Below are 7,418 nucleotides of genomic sequence, written 5' to 3' on the forward strand. Positions count from 1 at the left end.
AACATAACAAAAGAATAAAAAATGTGATGAATAGGCAAAGTAGACCACTCACACATGCATTCACCCTGAGCTTCCATTCTGGGGGAGGAGAATTATGAGAGCTTGCCCATCAACTGGAGTCAGGATTTGCTCCATGAAGAAAAGGTTACTATCTTGATATGATTGTTTCATGATGCTGTGATCTTTTCAAAGTCAGGCTGGGTAAAAAATGGGCACTGCAGAGAAAGGGAAACTGGTCAGAAAAACATGAACACATTTGCCAAGGAGTTGAACTTCAAATGTATCAAACTCAGAAACTCATCAAAATCCATTAGATCTGGGCTTGTGGGGGAAAAGTTTGGCCAGGGATAACATACTTGGTCATTTCCTGCTTAACATCTGCCATTACTGGCAACCACACCACAATTTTAATCTTCCCAAATGCCCTCACTTTAGAAGCCATCATTGGGACAAATGTTCCATGGATGGCTACCAGCTAGCCCATCACTTTCCTCTGACATCTGCAACCCTACCAACTTTTGGTGATGGAGCATGATGGGAGTTGAAGTTCAAAACATTTGGAGGGCACTAGATACTCCCTGCCAGCCTTCCCCAACCCCTAGGCTTCCCATTTCATATTCTGTTTTCCTAAGCATCTAAGGATGCTTCAGGATTTCTGCTGAATTCTTTTAGGTGGCATTCTTTCATTTAGTACAGAGAAATGTGCTTCCAATGTTGGGATCTTCTAATGTTACTTATTTCTGGACACTCTGCAGTCTCCTTAGTTGTCCCTGTTCCTTGCACCAAGAAGTTTCTCAGCACCAATTTCCTCCTGGGGGGAATAATTGGAAGTGTATGAAGCCAAAGCTGTTTGTAGGCCAAAGAAACCAGGACATTCACACACACATACCCTTTGACCGCTCATGATGGATTAAGCACAAGGGCACACTCATTAGAATGTCAATGAAACCCCCTTCTTTCCCATCCCATTGAAGGAGAGTCTTTGAAAATGCAGAACACATGTTCAGCACATCTGTACTTAACTGGGCTTGGTGGTTGTGTGTATGTGGGATAGATTAACCTTTTGATCCAACACCTCCCTTGTCCATCTGCCCTTTCTTGACCTGGCTTAGTTAGCTTATCAAGCAGCTCCACAGAACGGTGGTAGGATTTTTCTTTTTTTTAATGCAGAGGCTGAGTTTTGAAAATACGTTTTTATGTATCTAATGTTCCAGTGGGTAAAAGAGAGAGGGGAAAGGGTCTCTAAAAAAAGAAATTCTCAATCCTGCCGAGAGCTTATTTTGGTAAAATTGGCTAGCCGCAAAAGATTAACTGAAGGGTTGGCTTAATTTGTGTGCTACATTCTTGTTAATAACAATATCTAATTAAGGCATCTGGTGACAACTCCATGCGGAGGGAAGAAAAAAAATCAAGAGAGCTTTATTGGATTTTTTCAATAGACTCCGGCAATGTAGATTTGAATGAAATGGTTGCAGGGGAGAGCCTTTGTTTGCTGAAATTTGTCTCTCTCCCAGCAGTCTAATGTTCTGGGATATTTTTCCTCTTTTTTTCTTGTCTGGGATCCAGGCTTTAAAATTAAACTCATCCTTCTTATGATGATAGCTCCTCAACAAGAACTTAACCCACTGGAACTGAATGGCATGCAGACCTTCAGCAGTTCATCTCAAGATAAATGGGGCTATGAAGAGGAAGACAGAGTTTAGTCCTTGAAACCCACACACACAGCGCACACACGGAGGGAGAGTTTGACAGTCTTCTATACATTGAGTTTACACCACATGCTAAACTGTGTGTGTGTTTTTTTAAACCATTGCATACTAAATGAACCATCATCGTTGGGTTCGTCCCATAGGCTAAGACATAAAATAGGTTCACAAAGTGCGACAGCTGGATCCATATCACAGGCTAAATCCAAATGAAACAGACCAACTTATGACTTTGGTGCCATAGATATGCCATATATCATAGATGTGATAGAGTGCAAAGTATCAGCTGCCAGAGAACCTGGCTGGAAAGAGGTGTGAATTCAAAGAACCCTCCACCGGTTTAACTGAGGCTGACACCCACTTAGCTTCTTCCGTATCTTGAGGTTACATCTACCTCATTGCATCTTAAAGAGAAATGGGATACTGAGATTCCTTCCATCACCTGAAAAAGGAAATCTGATGAGCCTATACTGCTACGGTTTTACAGTTTTGTTACTCAGAAGAGAAGTATGCTCAGCCTTTGCTTGCTGCCATCCTAGGTTTAAGAACTTGGGAAAAGGAAGCTGTCTTATGTAAGTCAGACCATCAGTCTCACATTATTAACACGGCCTGGCAGATTTTAGGCAGAACTGATTTTGTTTTCCTCCAGACCTGGAAGTAAATCTGCAAAACTGAAGTTGAATATTTCCTCTCTCACCAGTGCAGGCACTGGAGCTGTGCATGTCGATGTGTTATGTATGGGAAGGTTTCACTCCAGGTACAGAAGAGATAAGCTGTGTTTGTCACTGAGAAGAAGCATGTTGTCTCTTTGACAAGAACAGGACATGTCGAAGTCTGAAATCATCTCTCAACCAGCATTGTGCATTTTTCCCTGGAGGGATTCCTATCTACCTGGAAAAACTGATATACTATTCCCTTGAAAATGAACCTTGTTTGTGTACAGATTGCTTTTGTATATGCCTGTAATTGCTCCTTGCCCTGTAGAGATTGCATGGAGAAATCATAATTATCTGAGTGGAAATTCTAGATGAGAATTTAATGACCAGCTCTTAACTTTTGCACCGCACAGTAGGTGATTTCTCTCTGTTATTGGGGAAAGGTAAGTTACTTAAAAACAAAAAGGTTGGTTAATAACCTTACCGAATCCAAGATAACATACACGCCCCACATAGAGTTATTTGAAAATGGTAAGGTAGAAATACTGGAATAAGTACATAAATAAATAAATTTAGAAACAAAGAACGGGACCTTATAAAAACCATGGTTCTATCTACTCCAGTATTGTTGACTTGGACAACCATTAACGTTCCAAAATTTCAGAATGGGGTGCTTGCAAAACAGAGTGCTTACTGGAATTGAACCAGAGGCCTTCTGCTACAAATGAGGGCTTGAAACACCATCTCCTTTTCATTTTGCTTCTTCATGAGCTGTTTTAAAGGAATCTAAGAAAGCAGCTGTCAATTTTGACCTTCCAAATGGATTAAAAAAATATCTCTATTTGGATGAATCCTTTATCTGGGATATGGAATTAACTGTGAAGTGGGCAACTGTTAATGACTACAAATCATCCTGGATGTCAAAACAAAACAATTGATGGACAAGAACTCCAAAAGGATCTGTCCAAGCTGGCAGAATTGGTAACAATAAGGAAAATACGGTGCAATGTCACTCATGCCTCATGTTAAGTCATGTTTTATTTAAATATGATTTGCTGAATAAAACACAGTTGGCAGAATTCACAATAGGGGTGTACAAGCTGGCTTCAGTCCAAATTTTAAATTGATTCAGGTCAATTTGATTTTGCAGTTTGATGAAATTCAGAGAGTTGATCAAAACAGCTTCAGACTGGACATTGTAGAACTGGAAAAAGTGCAGAAAAAGGCAATTAAGAGGATGAAGGAGCTAAGACAATTCTTTAGTGGTTAAGGCACCAGGCTAGAAACCGGAAGACTGGGAGTTCTAGTCCCGCTTCAGGCATGAAAGCCGGCTGGGTGCCCTTGGGCTGGTCTCTCTCTCTCTCAGCCCATCCCACCTCACAGGGTTGTGGGGAAAAGAGGAGGAGGAAGGAGTATTTGTATGTTTGCCATTTTGAGTAATTTATAAAAATAATAAAGATGGGATAAAAAAAGATCTTTAAAAAAATCTAAAAAATAAATATAGCATTTGGAGCTTTTTACCTCAGAAAGGTTGATAATAAGAGACACATTGATATAGTCAGGAGTTTTCTACAGACGTGGAATTATGTGGAATTCTAATTGCCATAATTCTGGTGTGATTTACTATCGGAACTAAGTTTCTGCCACTCTTGGCCTGTGCCTCAAAGTCTGATTCCAGATGCCTTTCCCTAGACAAGCATAAACATATGAGAGATGCTCCATTAGCCACTGTGCAAATGTACTGATCCCTGAAACACTGAAATATCATCAAAGAATTTTTAAGAGGAGAAGGCGAAGGCGAAGGGGAAGGAGAGATATAGGGAGGAGGAGGACAACCTTCTGATTTTTTTTTTACTTCTTTTGGAGCTTTATACACTGGAACTTTTCAGAAGGGAGGAAAAACATATTACTCGTCTCCAAATCATATCAAATATTTATCCAGATAGTTCTCAAAATATCACCACTGCTTGTAGAGACTTTATCATACTACGAGTCTTGTTACACTGCCATTTGGGATGCATTCTGTTGCTCTGATGTAGGAACCACATCTCTTTTTCCCAGACACTGGGATATTTGCTAAATGTGCTCATCTGTTTAATTTTGACATGCCCAAATCCAAATCTTGTAGCATGGCCAGCTTTGGTTCAGTATTTCAGTTTCATGGAAAGCAAACGCCCTGTGCTTTATGGCTGTGGTCATTCAGCAGCAGCTGAAGTTTGTGGAGGTGACACAGGCAACAGATGGAAACTAGCCTAGGCCACTTACCTTCTCGCCTACCAACATCTGCAATACGTTCAAGGGTTTAGAACCATGGACAGTGCCCATGCACATGACTTATTGCTAAGTAACTCCAGTGCTGGCCTTCATGCTTCCCAAACACGATTAACCAAGTCATGATTAAGGATCTAGAAGCTGTATCCACACAACATGCTGCACTTAGCGTAACCTCTGATGTGTTTGTTTGTTTTAGGATGGCTGCAACGCATTGCAGTAATCTCAATACCATGTAACAAAGAAATGGAAAAACACTGTCAGATTAGACTGCCTCAGTTAGCTTTAGCAATCCCAAGAGGCTAAGGTATTTCCTGGGAAAAATCTAGCAAAATCAGGATGAAAAAGGTGTGCAGGCCACAAATAGTTGTGGGTGTGACCAGAGTAAAGAAGTCCTTTACTGATGGTTCTACCAACACCAGCTTGGAACAAGGTGTTAAGAGACTGGGACCTGGAATACTGGCAACAAATATCAACAGTGATGGAAAAGGGACAATGTGGAGAGGCAGATCCATTTGTTGCTCTGGGAGCCCACCAGTCAGAGTTGTGATAAAGTTGGATGGTCATTAAATTAAAATAGATGATGCAGATGCAGATGCAGAGGCAGAGGCAGAGGCAGAGGCAGATGCAGATGCAGAGGCAGAGGCAGAGGCAGATGCAGATGCTGATGGACATGGACACCTGTCCTGATTGTTCCCTTTTTCATTAGAAAAAAAGGGGCATGAAGATGAAGGGTTCTTTTCTGCTGAAGAAACCCAAATCCTGGCATGCAGGCAGCATAACAGAATGCAAATGTCTTTCGTTTTTCTCTCCCCTCCTTTTGTTTCTCTGTTGTCTCTTCCAAACAATCTGCCAATTCATCATCACAAAATTAAATATTTTAGAAGAGCCTTTGCAGTTGATGACATACTCCAGATTGATCAGTCCTGGTGAAGAAAAAGTGATAGTCTTTTTTTTTCCCCCCCTCTGACTTTCACCAACTAGGGGAGGGAAGAAGTCACAACTTAATGTTGGCTCAGATTTGGGAAAGGGGTTGACAGCTCCAGGATGTCTTGAAATATCTCAATGAAAAGGGTGGAAGAATAAAAACAATGCATAGTTCTGTGTAAGGACAGTGGGATTTGCTCATTTATCTGGCATGAAGACTTGCTTTTAACATCATACAGGAAGGATGGATGGATGGACAGATGGGATGGGATGGATGGGTGGATATATACTTTTATATACTGTGTGTGTGTGTGCATGCAAGAAAGTCAAACCAGTCCATCCTCCAGGAAATAAAGCCAGACTGCTCACTTGAGGGAATGATACTAAAGGCAAAACTGAAATACTTTGGCCACATAATGAGAAGACAGGACACCCTGGAGAAGATGCTGATGCTGGGGAAAGTGGAGGGCAAAAGGAAGAGGGGCCGACCAAGGGCAAGGTGGATGGATGATATTCTAGAGGTGATGGACTCGTCCCTGGGGGAGCTGGGGGTGGCGACGACCGACAGGAACCTCTGGCGTGGGCTGGTCCATGAAGTCACGAAGAGTCAGAAGCGACTGAATGAATAAACAACAATACTGTATAAATATAGATTGGTTTAGCACAACAAAGATAACTAAGTTAGTTAAAATTTTACCAGCTTTTGCTGGCTTCTGGCTGTAATATGATTTTTTCTTCTCTCTCTCTCTTTCTCATCAGCTGAATTTGCACATCATGATATATTTGGTTAGGAAGTGGGATGAGTGTGTGTATGTGGCAATAGTGGATTGTACAAATCCAGCTTTTATGGTTAGCTGCTGTTTACCATATTGTGAAAACTGTACCAATGGAGGTGGAGGTGGAGGGGAGGTAGGGAACAAAAACGCTGCAATCTATTACAAGTGGTTCAAATTGATCCTGGCAATCAGAGAAATGGTTGCATTATCAATAATGATAGCCATACTTGAACATTAAAGATGTGATCCTCTGAACAGCTCCCCAGATCTAAGTTCCTGGAGAAATAAGAGAAACCTACTTGTTGTTCAGAGAAACATCTTATTAAAGAAGGCATTTCCCAGAAATTAAAGTCAGTCTGAAAAAGTGTATACTCTGAGTGACCCAAATTGTTCTTGGCTGATTTGCTGACTGTGTTTTGCTGTTGCAGGGAGATCTAGAGAACGTGTTTCAACAACATTAGAGCTTTTTTGTCAGGGGTGGGGGGAGTTGGTTAAAAGTGTGATCTGGTGTGCCAGCATGTCTTCTCCAGATGGTTAAGTGCAGCTTAATGGGTTGGAGATGAAGCCATTTTCTCTTAAGTACAGCAGGATCTGTCCTGACTTCAATATAAATCTTATATTGAAGGACCTGCTTAAAATACTACACTGGAATCCCAGCCCATTTCATCCACACTGGCATGGGAGGATGGGTCTTGGAGTCAACCCTCTTGAAGAGCATCCTACAGCAGGCAGCCTTAAGAAGTCATGGAACAGATGAGTTGATGTATTTTTATCCCATTAGAGATCAAATTCAGATGCTTAAGGAACTTGCCTTTTAAGGAACTTGGTTCAAAAGCAGCCAACTTTAACCCTACGTTTCCCAGGTAGGATCTTGCCACCTAAGCAAGCTTGGTTTTCCTGCCTGAGCTCTTCTGTTGACTTCTACAATCAATCCTTTGCATGCTAGAAGATTTTGCTCCTTTTTCTCACATCACCATTGAAGGCAAGTAAGACCTACTTAAAGGGGAGAGAAGCCCAAACTTTGAAAACAAGGTCTAAAAATAAATAGCCTTAAAAAAAACAAAAACAGGAAAGTGAATTTT

This window comes from Candoia aspera, chromosome 16 (assembly GCF_035149785.1).
Source record: "Candoia aspera isolate rCanAsp1 chromosome 16, rCanAsp1.hap2, whole genome shotgun sequence".
Classification (NCBI taxonomy): Eukaryota; Metazoa; Chordata; class Lepidosauria; order Squamata; family Boidae; genus Candoia; species Candoia aspera.